Below are 22,945 nucleotides of genomic sequence, written 5' to 3' on the forward strand. Positions count from 1 at the left end.
ATGTCATGTGAAATAAAAAATTAGCAGCTGCTGGACAGACAGACAAAAAGAAAAAAGGCATTCTTAATGGAGGGAAGAGGTAAAAATTATAGAGGTTCAAAAGGGTACACAATATTCTGAGAACTTCAGGAAGCTTTTTGGAGAGTAGTAAATGAGAAGAGGAATGAGAAAGTTCACAAAGATGCCTATTATGCTAAAAAGCTGACCTCTGACTGAAGGAGGTAAGCCAGGAGAGTGATGTAATCATTAAAAAGATCCTGGCAGTAGTGTGAAAGACGGGAGGAAGGACAAGACTGAGGCAAAGAACTAAATCACATGAGACAAAACTGTCTTGACCTAATGGTTTATGGAATTATGGTGACCCGATTCATCATCAATGATCATTGGGTCTTTTACCCCATGGGTCTCAAATTCAGGTAGATATTTAGAGATTCCAGATGATTTATTTTAGAAAACTGTTTATGTGGTATAATCTCAATCAAAAATCATGGCAGGAATTTCAAAAGAATTATATCAAGATGTCAAAATATTAATAACAAGTAGCTCTGGGTAGTGGGGATATAGGTCATATTTTTCTTCTTGTTAATTATATATTTCAAATTTTCTACAGGGTAAAATTAAAAACAAATCCTACAGCAATTCTTTGAAACTTTAAAGTTAAAACTGGCATTAACCCTACAGGGCCAGAGATTCCTTCACAACATAACTGACCCAAAGCCTCCCTTCACCACCATGGCCCACTATACACAAAATACTCATTCCTACATCAGAGTAGGAACCTAAACCTAACCTATGTTTAGAACCTAAACCTATGTCCTCTGTTTCTGTAGCATCCTCTTGTTCTGAACATCTGTCTAAATCCCAACTTCATACCACAAGCTATACTGACTTTGTATATTATCAAAAGCTCATCATCTGCCCCATACATTGTGACACTCGATCATATCATTTATTGAAAGTCTTTCTAAATAGTTCTCCAGTCTGTTCTTCCAACAGTTTTTTTACAAGAATATTAGAGCAAAATCAGTCCTATTCCAAAACAAACATTCAGACATGACTTATTTATGGGTATCCGTGTAAGTAATTACACCAATGAATTGATCAACTGCAAATTTATGTATATAACCACTACCAGAGTTTTCAAGTCTATCATTTCAGAAAAAAACTGCCTACTGTTAATGAGTTGAATTGTGTCCCCCCAAAAATATACCAAAGTCCTAACTTTCAGTACCTGCAAATGTGACCTTACTTGGAAAGAGTGTCATTGCGGATGTTCAAGTTAAGATGAGGTCATTAGGGTAGGCTCTAATCCAATATGACTGGTGTGTTTATAAAGGAAAATTTGGACATAGAGAGGTCAGCACACACACAGGGAGGTCACCACATGAAGATGAAGGCAGGGATCAGAATGATGCATCTATAAGCCAAGGTACACCAAAGATTCCAATAAACCACCATAAGCTAAAAGAGAGGCATGTAATAGATTATATTCCTCACAGCCAGTGGAAGAACCAACCATGATGACACCTTGATCAGGGACTTCCAGCCTTATAACTAGGCAACAATAAATGTCTGTTATTTAAGCTACCCCTTTTGTAGTACTTTGGTACAGCAGCCCTAGCAAAATAATACACCTACTAAGGGAAACCATGATATTTTTTTCCCCCTGGAAGTCACTAAAGACAAAAACATTCTGAAGGAAGACTGCAAATCAGAAATAATAAACTTTCTTGTATTCACTTTTCAATCTGCTAGCAAAGGTGGTATTTAATAGCTAAGCCAACCTAGTGCCAAAAAATTCTAAGGATAGAGTTTCATCTAGATAGTACCATTTACACATACAACAGCACATAATCAAACAGAGAGAATATTATCCTATAACTACTGGGACATGAAAATAACATGAAATTATATAGATTTCCTTTGTTTTGTATAAGAGTTGCTCTATGCTTTCCTACGTGCCTCTGAGAATACAATTTGACCCTATAATCAAAAAGTAATATAATCAGTTACTTGGTAAGAAGCAGTGAAATCAGCATAGACCAGGAGTGGGCTCTGGAGTGACACATACTTCATGTCAAATCCTTGCTGTGTTACTCACCTTCTATGTGACTTGACTGAGCAAGTTACTTAACCACATTTGAGCCTCAAATTCTTCACCAGTAAAATGAGAATTTTATATCCTATATAAACTGATTAAATAATATATAAAATATGCTTAGCATATAATAAGAAGGTTTTACTATTTACATAAAAAGTAAAATTCATAAATTAAGGATTTTTTACACTTCTCTTGGGTAGGATAACTATTAGGCAAGTTTATGTAAGAACAAAACTCTCCATCATACACACTATATATAAAAATATAGCCTTTGGCCAGTTCCTTACTATAAAATGCAGGACCTTTTGGAATTTTAAAACTATTTGTCAAAATTCAAAACACAGGGATGCACGGGTGGCTCAGTCGGTTAAGCATCTGACCAGCTCAGGTCATGATCCCAGGGTCTTGGGATTGAGTCCCGCATCAGGCTCCTTTTTTTTTTCTTTTAAGATTTTTATTTATTTATTTGTCAGAGAGAGAGAGAGAGAGAGCACAAGCAGGGGAAGCAGTAGAGGGAGAGGGAGAAGCAGGCTCCTCACTGAGCAAGGAGCCCGATGTGGGACTCGATTCCAGGACCCTGGGATCATGACCCGAGCCGAAGGCAGACTCCTAACGACTGAGCCACCCAGGCGTCCAGGCTCCTTGCTCAGCAGGGAGCCTGCTTCTCTCTCTCCCATTACCCCTGCTTGTGCTCTCTCTCTCTCTCTGACAAATAAATAAAATCTTTTAAAAAAATAAAAAATTCAAAACACATTTAAACGTATTAATATTGGAACTAAAATAGAAATAGGATCTTGGTGACTTTTGGCTCTGTCACAGACATCAGTCAGTATGTTGCTTTCAAAGCTCTATAATACCACTCCCTTATTCTAGTTCTAGCCAGTCCAAAACAACTACCTTTACAACTTAGACTGACATGAGACTGAGTCTAAATGTATAGCATAATACAATGTAATCCTCTACCAGATATTACTGATATGTTTTTGTCTTTTTTTAAATATAAATCTTATAAAATACGCATCTCAAAAATGTAACTAAATAAAAAGGGACTTATTTTGGAATTTGTATATTTGTTTTGAGAAATGTATAAATAATGCAAAACCCAATCAATCCCCAAAGTTCAAAAGGATCTTATTATCTCATGAGAACACTCTACACAAAATACAAATTATACTTTGTTTATTGCAATACTTATAAATTGAAACTTATACCTATATAAAGAGATAGAAGAAACTACATAATTAAGTCCAAAAAGACTGTAACTATTATAGGGAGAATAGAAGTATTTTTTAACCTTTTTATCAAAAACCGCTGTCTACATTGGTCAAATTTGTTAGCAAATATATCAACAACCCACCTTTCCTTGTGTGACAGGCAAATGGTAATTATTTTCAGCATCTTTTAATAAACTTTGGTGAGCTATAAAAACATGTTCATGTGTAATGCTATAAAAATTCCGAGATCACATCAGGAAATTATGTATCGGCTGTGTCAATAGAAAATACATAGCCAACGCTAGTTTTGAAATAATCTCAACGTGGTCTAAAGTGAAGTCATTAAGGACTGAGTAGAAACAGTGCAGATATTTAAGCACCTATAATCCTGGTAGTATATATGGCAAAAATACACTATATACATATACACATACACACACACACCTTTGTGTATACACATACACACACACACACACCTTTTTTTTAACCATATTCAGATGTTTCTGTAAACAACACATCACCTTTCTTAAAAAAGCTATATAACTAAGAGAGTAAAATAATATATATGGGCTATAGATTGTTGTGTCTCACTGGGGTCTCCCTGGTTTTAGCATTGCTGGTCTGGTGGTTAAGATTCCTTATTCTCACCACTACTGTCCAGATTCATATTATGGCCAGGGAGAAAATAAGTTAGTCAGGGGCTAGTTTCCCCTACCCACACCTTTTCTGTTAAGTTTCACCTACCCGCTAGAAGCAACAAGGGGAAATTTAACCAGTATAGAATATTCCTTATATTACACATTACAGATGTTCACCAGAACTTTCAACTAGATAAGAAATGCCTTTGAAATATTTACAAAGGCAGGCAGGCAGGCAGACAGACACACAGACACATACACAGCTTTCTCTCCAGACAGAAATGCTACAGAAATGAAAGAAATCTTATTTAGTGAATGTGAGCAAATAAAGCAATGCTAAATAAAAGGTGTACTGAATGTTGATATCTGATCACACTGGGTCTCTCCTCCCCAAACTAATATGCTAGGGAAAAATTCCTACTAGAAGCTGCTGAATACATAGGATAATTGACCTAAAATAGAGAAAAATGTGTTACCTGGTTTGCTTGTTAGAACAAAACTACCTTGAGAATATTTATAGCATTGACAAAGCTACTATTAGTAGCTTCATCTTCCCTCAAAAAAATGATTACTACTATCACAAGTTTCTTAGTATGTATTTATAGAAGGAAGCAAATAATTTATTAAACAAAGGTTTTGGTCTTGAGGCAACACATTTTGGGAAAAGATAGTTTTACAATAGGATACATTAATTCCATCTCTAGTTATATTGATATTTTTTCATAGGAGAGGCATGGCACTGTGCGAATATTATGACTCAAGCTTACTCATCTCAACTAAGAATGAATTAAATTTGTTAGAGTAAAAACCTGAAAGAGAACGTACATGCATGTAATTCTAGGTTGCCATTTTTAGAATAGGGTTTTTCTCCAAAGAGATTTTAAAAACATGTTTCCACATTATTCTATTTGTGCTATTCTCACTTTAGTGCTCTGGTAAGTTGGTTGCTAAATAGAAACAAGAAACAAACTCATTTTCAAATACAAAGTCATTTGTGATTTGACCATAGTACAAGCTACAAAAAAAAAAAAAGCAATTTGTCAAAATCTTGACTGCCAAAATATATTGAAAAATAGATACATGTACATGTAAAAAGACACTTAAATTTAAGCCCATCCCTATTGTCCTGATCCAGTTATCAGGAGAGATCAGAAAACTGACTACATGGTAAGAAACCTATAGAAAGCTTCCTTGTACCCAAACTATCATTTTTTCCAGGGAAGTCCAGAAAATAAGGAAGAAAACTACGGCTCTGCAGGACACATAGTCTTCTCATTCTATAAGTAGCTTTCAGGCTGATAAGGCTTCAATGTTTTTCCCTACAGAAAAAAATATATATATATTCTAAAAGTCTCTCCTGCACACAACAGTCACAAAGTTAAACAAGCCTGCAGATGGTCTTTAATCACAGACTACCAAAGTGGTCAGTCAGCCAGTGCCAAAAGATGACAATGTGGACTGAAGAAAAGAGTGATTTGAATTGAAGTCAGAACTGAGCTTTATTCCTGGCTCTGGATTTACTACATGGTCTTGGGTAAGTTACTTAAACTTCTCTGAGCCTTTGTCTTTTGTTATATTTTATCTCATATGGAAAATAAGAGGTAATCAAAAAACTTTAATTATGGCTAGACGGACATCAAAGAACATGTGGATCTATACACAACTTACAGATGAGGACAGTAAATCAGAGAAACATGACCATTCACAGGTGATTAGACTAAAAAGTTCCAACAGTCTTCATAGGTCCAACACTTTAAAAATATTTAAAAGGACAAATCACTACATCAAGTTTTTTGACATGTTAAAGAAAATACATAAAAGAAAAATATACAAAAAAGATAATCATCAAATTTAGGATGCTGATCATCTCTTCAAGAAGCCTTAAGGGAGGGTGCCTGGGCAGCTCAATCGGTTAAGCGTCTGCCTTTGGCTCATGTCATGATCCCGGGGGCCTGGGTTGGAGCCCCATGTCAAGCCCCACATTGGGCTCCCTGCTCAGCAGAGAGCCTGCTTCTCCCTCTCCCTCTGCCATGCCCCCCACCCCACTTGTGCTCTGTGGCTCTGTCTCTCTGTCAAATAAATAAATAAAATCTTTAAAAAAAAAAAAAGAAGAAGAAGAAGTCTTAAAGGAATATGACCAGGAAGAGGTTCAAGTGCACTGGTAACATTTTATTTCTCAAATTGAGTCTGGAGTACAGGGCTGTTTATTTTTCTTTATATACCACATTTTGTCTGAAATACTTTCTAATCATTTTTTTAAGTAACCACTAAAACATCTTTAACCAAAAACTGAATGAAATAAATGAAAACATTTCTCTGGAATATTAAAGGTCAATGGAAATAGTGCATGGGTTTCAAACATTCTCCTGCTGAGCTTAAAAGGTAAATATGACAATGCTCCCCTAATATAACACACACAAAAAAAAGAGCACTGGGCTGTAAATATATTTATATGTGTGTGAGTATATATACACACACACACATACATATAAAACTATTTCCAATTTCCAGCTTAGTAAAATATTAAAAGTACACAAACAGCACAAAACACAAAATGAACTCTATTATTAGTAGCATGATTAAGCCACTTAAGAACATAAGAAAAATACTTTCAAGAGTCACATCTGATAGCCTAGAGTTTAATCTTCAGGGTTCTTTGTTTGTTTATACTGAGACTACAGTGATTTACCTAAAGTGACCAAAGCCCTTTCTAAACCTCTACATGGAACCTACCTGTAAAAACTAAGTGCCTCTGAAATCTCTGAAATTTTCCAACAAGTATAGGTCATTCAGCAAAATATATTTACTGTATACTACCATAAAAGCTATTTAATTGTTATCATTATGATGCAGATATATAATGGAAACAGATGTTCCTTTTTCCTTTCAGCAAAGCACAGGAAGAGCATAAACTTGCTGATATTGCATGGACTACTATCATAGCACAATAGAGGAAAAAAGACATTAGCACATGACAATATTAGTTTTTACTACACAACTAATTGCATAAAAAGTATAACTTAGATCATTAAATCAATATAATTTTCAGCACTACAGAAGGGAAACAAATAGACTTGTATAACCAGCCTATTTCACATCTGCAGTTGAGAAAATACTTCTGAGAGACTAAGTATATGCAAAATGCTGCCACTACTTTCAGAAGACAAGGAAAGAGTGTCATTCTGTTTTCTTTGCTTGTGTAACATAAATGAGAATGCTGCTGCCTCTACAGAGACAGTTTTTAAACAGTACCAGTATAAACTGGAAAAACCTTTCTGGAAAACAATCTGGCAATCGATATCAAGAACCTTAAAAAAACAGTCTATACTCTCATCCAAGTAAATTCTTTTGTAATAATGTATTGTAAGGAAATAACCACTGGGATGAGTAAGATTTATTTAAAATGTCATTCATTATAACTTTATTTACAATAATGGAAAGTTAGAAATCTAACTCTCCAATAGAACAATGATTAATTAAAATATACATGTTAAAACATTAAACAGTCAATATAAATGACTTTAATAATAATTTTAATTATACAGGAAATTTTTCACTGTGTAATACCAAGTGAAAAAGCAGGATATAAAGGGGTATCTATCTATATATGTATAAATAAAACATGTAAATGCTTGGAGGAAAAAGGCTTAGAGAAAATGTACAAAATGTCATTTTTAACTTTTGCAAAATTATTATGAGCAAATACCAGTCCTTTAGTCACAAAGTTATATTTTCTTCAAACAATTAAACAATTCTCTTTCTATCCTCTAATACTCTATGTCCTTGTCCAAAGTTTCTAAAAATTCTTTGCATCAAATAATACTATAAATATTTATAAGTAAATTGACTTAAAGTTATGTTGCCATATTATTTGATCCTAAAATCTGGCATATAAAGAAAAGTGTTTGTCAATCACATAAACAACACATCTTTTCCTGAGTTAAATAAGATACTACAAATTTGAGAAAATGTTTATGGTAAAAATATTATAAATGCTTACTTAGGAACTATTAATATGATGTGTTTTAAGTCACCAAGCCAAAGAAATTTTTCAATTCAAACTACTTCTAAACCAGATAAAGTAGCCTATTAATTGCTCTTCCCAATATGCCAATAAAAAGTTTGCCAAAGCTCTCTTATTAGGATTCCTGGTTTCATGATTCTATTTTTACAAAAAGGAGCTGATTTGTCTTAGGCTATTACTGTCTATTACTTCTAGAAGTCTTGAGGAAAGGTGGGAAGCAGCAAATTCTGGCAATCTGCCTAAAGAGAAATCAATGAAACAAATTAATCCTTCGCAGGCTGCAATGACACAGTAATCCATCATTCAGAGCTGCTTTTATATACCAAATCAGAGAGCAGAGGAAAGAGCCCTGGGGGACATCACAGACAACAACTTACACCAACACTGGGAAAATACTAAGGAATCAGTTTATTTAAAGAGGATAGATTTCAGTTGATTGCCTATTTCGTCAAATAAAGGTTTTTTCTTTCACAGTGTAGTGAACCCAAGGCCCAATGACTTTATCTTCAGAATTCAGTACCACAAATATGCTAGCTGACATCAAAAGAGCTGAATGTTTTTAAATAATTAGCATCATTAATCAGTATAAACAAATACCTGGCTAGAGTAATATTACTTTTTCCATTAAAATTCCAGGTCTTAAACACATTCCTTGTTTTCAGTACGGACTAACTCTAAAATTCAGCCACTAATCTACAACTTAATTAACCAATTCCTGGTAAACTGCATATGAACTATTTTTTTCACACATAAAATGTAACCATTCACAATACACGTAACTTTCTAAGTAGTCTGTTAGTTTTAAAGACTTGAAAATTTTAATTTCATCTCTAGCCACGTAAGTTTCAACAGCAAATCAGATTACAAATAACTTGTTTTGAAATAATAAACAGTTCTTTAGCTTTTAATTATCATTGACAATGCTGAAAGATAAAATCAAAAGTGGTATCTTTTTAAAAAATAAATGTATATCAATGTAGAGCAATACAGTCACACTGAGTATATTTATTTACATATACAAAAGAACATCTAAATTTATTTATGCCAAGTAGAAACTTCTGCACCTGAGTGTCTCACAAGAGTAATGTATTATGAGTGGAATTATACTTCCTAGATGAAAACTAAGGACAAGAAAAATAAAGCCACAGTATATTACTATTGTTAAACATGTATCATTTTTGTGGTTAAATGTGAGATGTGAAACTGATATGAGGAATTCTTAATCTCAGGAAACAAACTGAGGGTTGCCAGAGTGGTGGGGGGTGGGAGGGATTGGGTGGCTGGGTGACAGACATTGGGGAGGGTATCTGCTATGGTGAGCGCTGTGAATTGTGCAAGACTGTTGAATCACAGATCTGTACCCCTGAAACAAATAATGCAATATATGTTAAAAAAAAAAAAAGAAGAAGAAGAAGATAGCAGGAGGGGAAGAATGAAGGGGAGTAAATCAGAGGGAGAGACGAACCATGAGAGACGATGCACTCTGAAAAACAAACTGAGGGTTCTAGAGGGGAGGGGGTGGGGGGATGGGTTAGCCTGGTGATGGGTATTAAAGAGGGAACATTCTGCATGGAGCACTGGGTGTTATGCACAAACAATGAATCATGGAACACTACATCAAAAACTAATGATGTAATGTATGGTGATTAACATAACATAATAAAAAAATGTGAGAGGTGAAAGAAAAGAATTTCCAAGAAATAAAACAAAACAAAAAACCTGTCAGAATGGTCCCTGAAATGTTAAAACCCAGAATATCTAATCACAGATGCAAAATAGAAAAAGGTTAAATAAATGGTACCTCGTCAATTTTTGAGTGGCATCTTTGATTCTGCAGTCCACAGCCATATGATTGCAATTCCTGGCCATGCTGATACATTTTTAATTCAATACATGGATCTAGTATTTATTGATTTAATAAGGTTAGGATATTACATTGTTGCTGCTACTGATGAACTGTCAGCAATTCAATCTAGTAAAATCTTACAGAGGAATATATATTTTAGGGGACAGAGAGACAATGGCTATGTAAATGTAATCCCTTCACTACATATGATAGTGCAAAGAGCAAAGCTCCTTCTTTCCCAGACTGCTTTGAGCTCCAGACATTTGCTTTTACTAAAGATGCCGGCCACCAACTGATTGAGGTTACAGTGAAGAGACTGCAGCAAAGCCTTACAGGTACACCTTCAAAATTAGGGAAAGCAATGATTTATCTCCCAATTTCCACCCTCTGGCCTCTCCTCATAGGTTCTGAGGCATGTACCCATGCAAAAACATACACATGCACATACACACACACACCCCCCCAAAGACCTGAGCCCTTACCGTGTCACCTAACAGACTTTAAAGGAGCCTTCAGTGATTTCCCTCTCTGGACCCTAACACTGTCCACAGCTTCATTAGCATGCAGGTGTACATAAAAGAAGGGAGAGAACTCAAAAGCAACTCTGCCAAAATACAACCAAAGGAGACAGGCTTTAAAGGCTATGTGAAAGTAAGGAGGTATTATAGGATCCAGAATCAGAAAAGGGGAGAAAAATCCACCAAAGTTGCTGAAACACTTGGGGACTATTAGAAAGCTTTTTGCACAGCTGTGCTACCCTGCTTGTGGGCTTATTTTCCCCCCGTAGACACCTGGGAAGCATGTTGTCCTCCAGCTTTTCCCTGACTTTGAAGAAATGGATAATCTAAGGAGTGGTGCTGCTGCTGGGGTCAGTAAAAGTATGCTAATTGGTGAACTTAATTGCTTCAAGCAGTCCTGCCTCTAAACAGGGAGAGCAGAGTTGATGGAGTCAGTCTGTTCCTAATAAAATGAAGAAGCACTGAATTAAATTCCCAAGGAAGGCACTATAAAAGTTTCCACAGTGTAACCAAATGACTTCACCTATGCTATTACCCCTAAGATGACATCTTTGAAAGAAAGCAGAGCCCAGTCAGGCTCCATATTCATAAATTGGCTGAGCTTAGGCCAGTGAATCTGGATTGATTTAAAAAGGCTTTTTCATCCTTCCAATCAAATGAAGTCACTGTTAATTAGATACTTTCTGTTAACAATGTCACTCTTCTCCACATTACCTGCTCACACTTGCAGCGCCTCTAGTGCAACATCTGGAGCACCAGTTCCCCTGCAATCAGTCCTCACAAGTTTGGCTGGAGGGTGGTGGTATTTCCGTTTCTCAATCCCTGTCTGAAGGAACATACTATTCAGTGTACTGATGGCAAGATACATACCAACTCTCTAATTTGCGAGATTATAAAACAATCTCTGGGAAAGCTCTCCAGATACGGTCCCCCCAAAATTTTTTTAAGAACTACACAACGGTTTTTCTGTGTAGTTCCCGCCTTGTAGATAGATGTTTTCAAAAATGCCGAAGGCCACAAAGTTAACTCCCACTGACTTTTCAGCTTTTTAAGACCGAGCTCCTCCTTAAACTAGAAAACCGGGTTTGAGGTTTCCTAGCCACGCCCCAAGCCTTGCTCCTTACCCCCTCTCGGCCCAACACCTGGAGAGGACTAGGTGCCCAAGGCAGGGCCAACTGTCAGACAGCTCCGGAGCACGGGAACACCGCAAAGGCTCAGAGCGCTCTAGCCAGGGAAGGCAAAAAGCGTAATGGGGACGACTGCCAAGGCGGTCTCTTTCGACCGTGAGTCTCTGAACTTTACAAAGTTGAGCCAAAAGCCGGCTCACACTCCCTCTGGCCCATACCAAGGAAGTTTGCTGCACCGACCCTGGGACGCAAATTGCCAGCGCCGACCGAGGGCGTGGGCCTAGGGTTCCGCAGCGTGCGCCATTTCGTGGGTTGAGCCTGGTTTCCTTCTTAAATCTTACCCCGCACCGGCCCAGGACTTTGTCACTCCGGCCAGCTCTCGGGGTAGGGACCTTCAGCACCGGCGAGAGCGCGACCCTTGCCCTCTGGCGAGGTCCCGGCGAGCGGATCCCCCGGCCCGGGACCCTCGCCGCGCGAAGCGACTCACTTGCGTCGAGCGCCCGGAAGCCAACCCTGCGAGCGAGGCTTCGTGCCCGGATGTGGGCCTCGCTTCCGGGAACTGCTCCCGCCGGGGCCGTTGCCAGGGCTAAGGATCCCGGGCACCGAGGGAAGCAGTGGGAGGGGCCCCGGGGCCCTCCAAGGGAGCCTGGTTCGCAGAGTGCAGGATTCGTTCGCAAGGGAGCGCCCTTGTGGGGTGAGAAATGTGAGGAGACACAAGGGTGTAAGGGCCCTTGACTGGGACGCGGATGGCGCGGACTTGGGCCAAATGCCTCCTGGCCGCCCTCAGGGCCCACACCGCTCAGGTGTGATCCGACGGCTTGGGAGGACAAGAGGCCGCCACAGGCAGTTCAAGACCCTGGCAGTCCTGAGGCAGCAGGCCTTCAGGAAAGCCTCAGGGACCGCCGCCAGGTCACAGACTTCATCCTGGGCAGGGAGCTCCTGAGCGAGAGTCGCCGGCCAGGGCGTGAACCTGCACCTGGGACCCTGTCCCTGACTCCGAAACGCCCAAAGATCTTGGAGACCAGGGCCTTGGAGTACTTCCCTGCTAGGGAAGACGGAGGGGCAAGGGTGGGGGGTCGACAGCCAAGCGACAGTGAGCCTTGATTTCCTCGACATCACAGAGGGCAGAACCACACTAGATGAGGTTAGACAGTCACGGTGGAAGGACAGAACCATACCGAGACAGGCACACTCTGGGAGTTGGGAATCTTAATTACACTTCTTCAAATCTTTGACCTAAAAGCTTCGCCCGCGACAACGTATGCCTTCTCCGCAAGAGGGTTTGGGGAAATTAACTTTCCTGGGACTCTTTCATCCCTGGTATGTGGGCTCAGGGAGGAAGGCAGACAATAGCAGCCGCCGAAACACCTGCGATCTCTCAATATAATAAAATCTGGACAAGGATTGGAGGAGTTGTTTCTCCTTCCGATTCCAGAGGGAGCTCAAACCTGAAGCATCAGGGTTATCCTCCAAAGAGTAAAACAGGATACTCGCAAAATCTGCTAGGAACACAACCGCCCGCACCTGAAGGGCGTTCCCCCTCGCAAACGGAAAAGGCGATCTGGATTTTTTGTTTTATCATTTTAGTGCCTGAGGGAACCTAAGTTGGGGGCTTGCTCAGTGTAATACAATCTTGACCCTCTGGAGACTAAACCAGAACTGAGCAAAGAGAAAACAGGCGAGAGAACGGCAAGGTGTTGGGGAGAAAGTGTGGGCAGAAGTCTGGGAAAGGTGGTGCGCAAGAGCTGCTCTGACCCGGCGGCGGGACCCAGGGCTGCTAAATCCCCGGGACGCCCGGCTCCAGGACTCTGGGCAAACCCGGCAAAAATATGGCCACGTGCTTTGGCTCTGCGGTTTGGGGCAACACACACACACAGAGGCACTTGTCTTTCTCTCCTGGTCCTGGGGTCCCTCTGAGGTTCTTCAGACAGCTGAACCCCGGGAGTTCCCGCCGAGCTCGGCCACTTGACCACTTCGCTCATGCTGGACGAGGGGTGACTCTAAAGAGCGCAGAACAAACTGCTTGCCGTATGGGGACCCAGTTCCGCGCAGAGGAAGGACTGATAGAGTGACAGAGCCCAGGTAATAGCGGCCAAGGCTCCCCACCACCACCCCCACCACTCCCCTTCGATCCGGTCACTTGTCATCCCGAGCTCTCCCGGGTCCTTGTCACGCCCCGCTCTCCGGGGCCACACGACAACCCCTTGACAGCCCGAGCTGCGCGCCCTGGTGGCTCCCAGGTGCCCCAGCCCTGAGAGCCAGGGCTCAGCCCTTACTGAAGCCTCTAAATACAAACGACACAAGCGCCGCTTTTCCGGCATCCAGATCTGCGTCTTCTACTCCCACCTAGCAATGTCTCGCCGACGTTTGGGGTGGTGGTGGTTCTTTTTAAAGTATATTAAAGGATCATTGGCGTCTCCCCGTCAAGTCATTGCGCCTTTATCCCCATCAATTAACTACACCTCCGACGGCTGCCTTTAGGAACTAAATTGAGCTGCAAAAGTAGGTATACACTTTCAGGCAGATGTTATCATCTCCCGCAGAGATAAACGGCCGGCGGGGCCAGCCCCGCAGCTTCAGCAGCTGCCCGAGCAGCGCTGGACGAGGCTAAGCACTTGCAGCTACGGGACTGGAAGGGAGGTCCCCAGCCTACGTTGCGCTAGTGCGCCGCGCTAGTGCGCCTGGAGCCTGGAAGAACCGGGAGGGCCCTAGCTCTCGGACCTCAAGCGTTGTGCACGTCAGGGGTAAGTGTGTCCAGAGTTGTGCCAGGGAAAACGCCCAAAAACGAGCCATGCGTTTTCGCGCGGAGAAGTAGAGTGGAGAATGTTCGCAAAGCCCGAGCTCCCCGCCAGAAGAGGGGCGTGGAAGACAAGAGGACAGAATAATGAGTTTGGCTGGCAGCCCTCCTCCGGCAAACCTCACCTCCTCTTCCCGCCACTGTAGCCTCCTTCCTCCTTGCGGTAGCAGACCCCCGGAATCCCAGACCCCCTTGTGGAGGAAAGCGCAGTGTTGTATAGGGATGCTGGATACGGAACTAGGGAATCCGGGACAGAAACGTCGCATTTAGGACAAAGGGGTTCACTAGGGACAGCCGAGGGCTTCCGCACAGACGCGTCTTTCCACTCTTTCTCACCCCCAATCACTCCCTAGGACTTGGGGCAAGGCTGTCGCACGCAGCTGGGAGGCCCCAAGGGCTAAAGTTAGGAGGGAATAGGGGACGTGGCCCTCACTGCAGTTACGGGGCTTTCCTCCCGACAGTGACCACAATAAATTTAGCCAAGGCTAAAGGAGATTAATTTCCCAGCATAATCCAATTAAAAGATTTCTAAAATAATCTTTTGCGAAAATGAAAAAAAAGTGCGCAGCGAAAGAGGGGACTGGTTTTGATGACAGTGATTTATAACCTCGGCACAGCTGCGCTGATCCCTCGCTCTCATGCACACGATTTGACCAGAGCATTCAGTCGGTGCTTCCATTCCAAAACCCTAGCCTTTCTGAAAGACAGCCATCCATCACCCCAACCTGGGCTAGGGTTGCTTACAAGCACCATAGACTTTTTTAAGTGCTATTAGATTTATGGTCTCTTTTTCTACGCCCAACCAGAGTAATTAGCACATATGTTCTAAATAGATGATAGTTTTGTGAGCAATAAAGCAATTACCCATCGTTGGAGCTGACAGTTCCTCCAACTAAACTCCAACCAGCAGCTAATTGGAAAAGTCATTTCAGCTCCATTGTCTGCAATTAGTCCTGCTAAACTACTACACCCCAACTAGCTAGTTTGAGGTTAATTTATTCAGTGTTGTATTTGCAGGAACGAGGCATTGGCACGAAGGGACTTGCCTTTTGCCCCTCCAGACTGCACCCTGGAACTAGAGAAGCAGGTGGGAGTGAGAGGCCAACATTTTGGAGCCGGAATGATTCCCAGGGGAGGGAGTGCCTAGCTGCCTCAGCTTCAAGGTCAGTGTCCACCTTGCTGAACGCGGTAGACAGAAAAAGCCACTGTTTCTCCTACTGGGCAGTAACTGAAAGAAATTGCTCAGTGCGTGCTACCAAAACCTTGGTTAAAAGCAAGCACAGAAGAGGTGACTAGGTCCTGAGCTCACCTTTCCTCCCGCACGCCCAGTCCTGACCCTGAGCCACCCAACTGTCCCTAACGGATAAATGTGGACTCAAACCCACCAAAACAACAAAATTCTGAGCCCTCACTGGGGAGAGGGAGCCTCCAATTCTTGGAGGAGTTCGGAGAAAGAAAAGACTAGAAAAGTCAGGAAGCCCTGCTCCTGCTTTCAGCCTCTCTGAACACAATCAATTCACCCTTGATACTGGGGTTTCTCCTTGACTTTTTCCTTTCTTTCTTTTTTCTTTTCTTTTCTTTCCTTCTTATTTTTTTTTCTTCTTTCCTTTCTAAAGTTAAGCCCAATGAATCCAATACTTGTGCACAGTGAGTGGAAAAAATGTGTTAAACGTCGGTTTGACGCCCCACCGGAGCTTCCAAATATCCAGCGGCTGGGATTCTTCTACTTAATTTAATCTTTATTAGACAGGGCGGCTCCTACCCTCCTATTCACTAGGAAACACCAGGAAACACCAGGAAACGGATCCGTTGGGGTTCAGAATTGAGGAGAGGAGTTAAAGAGGGATTAATCCTCTCCCTCCCAACCTCGAACTTTGGAACATCGATCTCCTGTAGGCTGGGGTAGAGAGGAGGGGTTCAAGGTCCTGGCCCTGACAGCCAAGGGTCTCTGCAGTCTGGAGCAGGGGGCAGGGAGGCTGGCAGGTTGAGATGGGAACTTGTAGCCCCGGTAACCGTGTATTCCTCTACAGGAATTTACAGCAAAGTGACCCAGGCTCTGGGAGAAATGCGAATCTTACTTAAAAGAACATGGTGGGGTGGGGGGGGAGTGCAGAGAGCTTCTTAGCAGGTAAAGCCCAGTGCTTTCAGTCCTGGAAATCAAATGTCCTTTTCTGGATAGCCATTTATACTTCAGCTGTGGACTGTTTCTACTTTTTAAAATAAATGTAATGCTTAAGGAAGACAACTTAAGTGGTATTTTAGTTAGCATATGAAACTTAACTAGAATAATTCTAATTTCAAAACAAATTGTAATCAGTTGCTCAGCTTCAAAGTTTTGGAGGTATGTATCTATAGCAAGAAAACCTTTTAAGTTGCCTAATGCCAGGCTCTTGTTTTCCACTTATTTATTGTATTTTAACCAATTTAATTCCAAGAAAGACCGAAAAGAAAAAATACTGGGGAGAAATTGAAAGTAATGATCTCGCTTTACCCCATCACCTCTCACCTGTCACACAATCTTTACCCTCTGAAAAGAAATCCTCCCGTTAGTGTGACTTCCAGTTGAAAACAGAAAGGAAATAAGATGTTTTCACTAAAAAGCTGTCCATCGTGCTCTCAATTATTTGCTTTCTTTGGGGGGACTTAAATATGACATCTCAGAGAGCAAGGGCAAGAAAAAGCTGAAGGAAGAGTCAGCTGAAAGTATCACCAGGACCTGGTGGGGAATCCTCACGTGGGTGTGTGTGTGTGTGAAAGCAAAATAACCCACCCAAACCCTGCCCCCAGAGTGTAGAAGAAACTTTTAGGTATATATCCATGCACTCTGAAAAATCTTTAAGCATACGAGTGCAGAAATGTAGTCCTACGCAAGCTCAGTTAGCTATCCACACACATGTATTCACTTCTGGAGTAAAGGCATTTCATTGCTCCCATAGTTTCTTTCCATTAAGAGCGATTAGATGATGTCTATTCAAAGTTGCTGATCCAGAGAGAAAATAAGAGCAGATAAAAGGAGATTTCAAGTGACCTCCTCGTCCCTTTCACACCAACCTGAGCCCTAGAATAGCCAAGGATCAACTAACACAAAAGCCCTTTCCTTTTTCTTTTCAGCTTCAGAAGATTTCCTGCAAAGGGTTAACAATAAAACAGAACTTTCCTCAAGTTTTGTTAGATCATGCTTTTGGAATACTTTATTAACTCCTCCCATAGTTGAGCTAGGTTTATTATTCACCTCTGAAACAGGTAAATAAAATATACATAGCGTAACAGAGGGCATAATTATTTACTGCTCCATGTAGTTTGTATCAGTGGTGTGTACTATGCTCATACTTTTTCATTTAAACTTTACCTAACCGCCCCCCACACTGATGGAAGACACTGTAATAAACGTATCTTTCCACTGACAATTTAAAAGGAAATGTTGGCTTTATTATTTAGGTCAACCTTCTGATAGGTAAATACTATTGTAATCTGACCATAGTTACCAACAGATCTGCTGGCTTTGTGAGTCAATACTTTTTCACTAATTTATTTTATAGGCCGTTAAGAAAGTGACATTAAAGAATTAAACATTTGAGCAGACTTTAATCAGTTAATGTCCAACTCAGATCTACTCTGATGGGCTAATCCTGCAGTAAAAGAAATTGGTGCCCTGACAGGTAACTATTACTAGAAATTATTATATGGTTTAGTAGATTGTATTGTCAGGGAACTTTAGCAAGCTTCAAAGTCATTTCAGAATTCCAACTTTTCATCCAAGCCCAACCCATTTTCCCCCAGGAAAAAGAACCACACAGTTATTCTTCACTCTAGTCCAGCATTTAAAATAAAAAAGTACTCTGCAGCATAAAAGTCTCCAGTTCTTTCCTTCTTTTGCATAAATGCATTTAGATAGCTAAGGTTTGATTTTTACAAAAAGTAAATATTTGGCCTTGGCTTCTCTAGTGTGCTAGGAATGATTGTCACTTTTCCTCCGATAAAAGGCTTGGATTTGCATCCAAAGGTCAGCCCTTGCTCTCCTGCCATCCTCCCGTGGCTACTCGGGGCCCTCTAACTAGAGGCCCAAGCAGAATGGGGAACTGCTGCCCTTATCTCTCGTTCCAAAACACATGCTTTGAATGGCTGGTTTGTGATAGAAAACTAAACCACTTTCTAAGGTAAAGCACTTATCTCTGGGCGTTTTGACCCAAAGGTGACAAAGAAAAAATGCCTACTAGAGTGATAGTGAATATGCAAGCCTACTGATCTGTGGTTTAACTCCATGGGCAGGCTAAAAGCAGGCAGTCCAGCAGAAGCCCAGCTCCCAATTTGGCTTTTCCATCCTTGTTTTCATTTTAACAAAGGCAGAACTTTTTACAACTGGGCAGCCACAATACAGACTGAGTTCAGTCTTGTGAGGAGGGATTTCTGACATAGGCAGAGTCTTTTGTTTGTTTGTCTGGGTTTTCATTTTGACTTCTTAATAATCATGAAACACTGGGCAGGCATTCCTGTGCCTCTCTCCACCCTCCTCTTCAAAGTATCATTCTAAAGACCATTTTAAACATATCTTCTTCAACTGTGTTCTTCCTGGCCTTAACCTCATGCCAAGGGAGACTAATTGATTTGGCACCTTTAAAACAAGCTCTTTGGGAAAGGTCTGCAGTAAGAGCAGAAGAACTGACCTTTCTCCCAATGGTTGCAGGCATGTTCATCTCTCCAGATGGGCGTGATAAAACAGGGTTATTTCTGTTCTCTGGTCTCTCTAAACAGAAAAATACCACCTTTAACAATTTAGGGGGTAGGGAAAAGGTATAGGAGATAACTTTTCTACACATACCCTACACATGGTCATTTGTAGGGTCTCATCACCCTTGAACTAGATGTAGAAAATGTTTTCACAAGGTCACCTTTGTTTAGTGTGATTTACCAAAACGCCAAAATGAATGATCTGGTGAGTTTTGGAAGAGCAAAATACCAATATCGAAAAGGTAATAGGATGAATGAAGACTGATTGGGCCTTCCTGGAAAGAAAGATTTGGGGTAGGAGGATGTTAATTAACTAGAAAGTCTGCTTAGATCTGGACTCTGGGGCCAGGAATGCGAGTCAATGCAGTATATGCAGCCACCAATCTCTGCTTCTCTCCTTTTCCCACCAGGTCATAACTGTTTACTGGCTCTCCAGTTAGGAGAGATCAAGCGTTGTGTGGAAGATCTTTCAAAAAGTAATTAAGGCTGAGCCATGATGCTAACAAGCCACAAAGGAGAGTAAGCCTACAGCCTGATTCCTCTTTCCCAAGCAGAAGGGTAAATTCCCATCATCCCTTGGGAGAACCACACCGGAGACTGTTTGAACTGAATAGGCCTATGGGGACCAGACTGTTAGAGGAAGAATTCAGAAAGGAAGTTGGGGAGTCCAGACCCTGATAAGCATTTTCCCATCCCTGGATGGGCCTCACCAGGAGAGAGAGAGACCTTGGAGAGGACACAGTATATATGGCTACTGGGCTGGCAGTCTCAAGTAGGATATTGAGGCAAGGGCCACAGTGGGTCTAGGTCCCAGAGCCACATGCACACGCTTAGACCTAAAGGCAACCGAGGTAGGGGGCTGGGGTGAGAAAGGAGAGAAAGAGATCTGGAGAAGAGGGGTGAAATAAGGGTGGATACTGCAACTGTGTTTTCTTCTCCTGCAGCTGAGTGTGCCTGGACACGGGTGGAATGTAAGTTGGGGGACCTACATGCTCCCACAAAATATGATCATTTTTCTGTTCCACCCAATAAAAACAGATCTCTTATATCGGGGTTGAGTGTGGGGTGCATAAGGCCCCAGGACCAGTGTGCCAAGTTGAACCAGTAACAAAGGACAGCCTCACAGAGAGAAAGCAGAGCTGCCCAGGACCTGAGCTGACCCCCCCCCCCAAGTCGCTCCATGGAAGCCATTTTGCTAGGGCTGAGGCTGCGAGCACAAGTAGAGGCACACCCACAGAGTGTGCAAACGCGGTAGGGAACGCAAGGTCCGTAAGAACAGAGCCCTGAGTGCCGCCTGGGCTAGACGAGTCCCGGAGGAGGACTGCACTCTTCCTCGAAAAACTTCGGTTTCCACCTGCCTGCCTGCCCTTGAGACAGAAATGTAGCACACAGGACTGGCGGAAGGGCGATCTGTCCCCTGCTCCGAAAAGCCGAGAGTTTCCACTGCTACGGGCACCAACTACCAACAGCCCCCATCTTCGGGACTAGGGCCGGGTACTGCACCCCTTCTTCCCTTCCTTCTGGAGGAGCGGGAGCCCTCACTGTCTGAAGCCTCGAGGGCCCCAATTGTCCCCACCCCCAGGGTCTCTTTCAAATTTGGAAGCTCAGGGTGGGGGCTAGCGGAAAGAGCCCACAGTGAGGGCGAATCAGAGGGCGAATCAAAGAGCCCACAGGTTCCGCCGCTCCGGGGAAGTCTCGGCTCGTCCTCGCGCCCTGCCTTCCCTCTTGCCTGCGCGGCTGGACCAAGGCCAACCTTGCCCGGCTGGCTGAATCTCTAGACCATCTAGCCCCGGGGCGCGGCCCCCGGCGTCGACTACCCCCGCCCCCTGCGCCAGCCCTGCGCGCCCTCTGACGCAAACGCGCGCCCCTGCCCAGCGCAGAGGAAAGCGCTCTTGTGGGTTTTAATTGAGGCTCTTCCTTTCACACACACCCCCTCCGTCCCCACCCCTGGGAGATGACCCCTCCCCGCCCCAGCCCTCATGCTGCGGCTCGGAGTATGGCTGGGCTGCGGAGCTGGGGATCTGATGCTCTGTCACCGCCGCCGCCGCCGCGGGTTCTCCACTGGGGAGAGCGGCTTGGTGTCCCTTTTAATCCGCTGACACTATCGCCCACATCAAAGAGGCAGCCATCGATCGCGTTACATTAGGGGATCCCGTTACACACGGCGCCCGCAGGTGGGCGGCTGGAGCCGAGCTCGTTAGGCTCTGGCCGGAGCCAGGCAAGGCGCGGGCAACAGGGCCAGCCCAGCGAGACTCGGCAGCCGGTTCCACCGCGGTTCCGGCTCTGCACCAGCGGGACGGCGGCGCGGGTGTTAAACGCCGCCCTCCTCCTCTGCCACAGGGCTGGAGGCCCGCCCGGGAACCGTCGCCCACTGGTTGGGGGGAGGGTGGGGGTAGGGGGGTAGAGGATGGGGGTGGGGAGACCTGTTTCGAATTTGAACTGACGCTTGGCTGGCATGATCCTCAGCTCCAGGAGGGCGCGGCGGCCGCGGTCCCTGCCTCCGCGCCGTGGCGGGACAGAGGCCGGGTGAGGGTAGCTCCTGAGCAGGCCCCGCGGAAAGTTCTCATCCCGCCCTGGTTGTCTGGACTCCGGCCCTGACCTGCAGAGGCCAAGAGAGCCAACCTCCCGACCTGTCCGCGTTGCCAGACCCGAGTTCAAAAGAAAGGATAATCAATTGCGTTACTTGCCTGGTGGGAAAGGACTTGGCCAAGTCTCGCTTCTGGTGCCCACGACTCACGATCCAGGGTCCAAGGGTGGCTGGGCCCGCAGACTCGGCGTCCAGCGGGCCTCCGGTTCCCTGGCGCTCGCTTTTGCCTCCTCTTCCACTCGCTCCGTCTCTCTCCACGTTCTCTTTCTTTCTCCTTGTCTCCCTCTCTCTGCCTGCTTCCTCTGCCCTCGACTGCCTGCCTCTGTACTATATGGGGAGTAAAATTAAAATTTATATATAGAAAGCTTGTTCTCTTTTTCTTTCTTTTTTCAATCTTTTCTCTTTTTCTTTCTCTTACTTTTCTTTTCTTTTTTCTTTTAATCGTGTTCGTTTCCCCTTTTAATTGACCAGCAGACGTGAGAGCGTTTATTTGGGGAGGGGGCCGAGGGCAAGGAGCCCCTGCCTGCCCCAGTCGCCTCCTCTCCGTCAGCTGCGTACAATGGGCCGCCTCTTGCAGAGTGCATTAACTGTCTCTCCATTACTCGAGCTGGAGGGGCTGTGGGGCAGGCACGGAAAAGGCTTTATTCTGCTCTTTAAAGTCGTCTCTAGTCACTAAGCGGTCGCTGACTCCCGACTTGTAGGCTGGAGAGACCGGGAAGCGCAAAACGCACCCCAAACACGCAGCGCTTCCCAAACCCCTCCCTGGTGAAATTTAAAGTGAGAACGAGTATTAAAAAACAAACCCTACCTCTGTCAATACAGCGTGGCCATTTACACCCACCTTTACCTGAGGGCGTGTTGAGGATCGGGATGCTGGAGCTGAGACAAACTTTTACGCTCTCCCGAGTCGAGGGGCGGGCGGGCGAGCGCGGCTCCTACCCCCAGCGGCTGCCGCGGCGGCTTTGTCACTCCGCACAGCTCCGCACCCGCCTGAGCCTGCCTAGGGAGCGATCTCAAAACGAGGGGGGTGCAAGTGTGCTATTGGAGAATATGTAACTAATAGAAGTATCATTTTCCCCAGTACGATCTTTCAAGGAAAAAAATCCATTGAAAGAATTTTCAAAGTGCTGTCTCCGTTTGGAGAAAAGGCGCAGGCTGCCTGCGGGGAGGGGAGGAGAGACCCGGCTGTGCGCCTCCCGGGCGCGGCTCCCGTCCGCTAGGTGGCAGCCGGAGCCAGCGATTCCTGCAGGCCCCGCGGCGGGACCGCTCCTCCTGCCCGCCCCTCCTCCCACGACCAATCGCCTTCGGGAATCGGGGTCTCTCTCTCTCTCTCTCTCTCTCTCTCTCTCTCTCTCTCTCTCTCTC

The 22,945-nt window shown here is 43.8% G+C and overlaps 2 long non-coding RNA genes across 12 annotated transcripts in view; one reads left to right on the forward strand and one right to left on the reverse strand.

Moving 5' to 3' along the window:
• LOC112819670 (uncharacterized) overlaps positions 1 to 22,945 on the reverse strand; it is a 151,532-nt gene that overhangs the window by 125,697 nt on the left and 2,890 nt on the right. For 2 of the 10 annotated variants that reach the window (XR_012376822.1, XR_012376828.1), the window contains exons 1-3: positions 22,428 to 22,807; positions 21,681 to 21,907; positions 11,056 to 11,167 (exon numbers count right to left, since the gene is read on the reverse strand). This is a non-coding gene — a long non-coding RNA (uncharacterized lncRNA). The other 8 variants (XR_012376824.1, XR_012376817.1, XR_012376823.1 and 5 more) reach the window with 8 other exon arrangements.
• On the forward strand, positions 12,023 to 20,039 carry LOC141371685 (uncharacterized). Of its 2 annotated transcripts, none has more exons than XR_012376829.1 (3): positions 12,023 to 12,162; positions 15,283 to 15,428; positions 19,404 to 20,039. It is a non-coding gene; the product is annotated as an uncharacterized lncRNA (long non-coding RNA). The 2 variants fall into 2 exon arrangements; XR_012376830.1 differs by having other exon boundaries at positions 12,055 to 12,171.

Source organism: Callorhinus ursinus, unplaced genomic scaffold (assembly GCF_003265705.2).
Source record: "Callorhinus ursinus isolate GAN/ISIS: 27379988/994484 unplaced genomic scaffold, GSC_fseal_2.0 scaffold3, whole genome shotgun sequence".
Taxonomy (NCBI): Eukaryota; Metazoa; Chordata; class Mammalia; order Carnivora; family Otariidae; genus Callorhinus; species Callorhinus ursinus.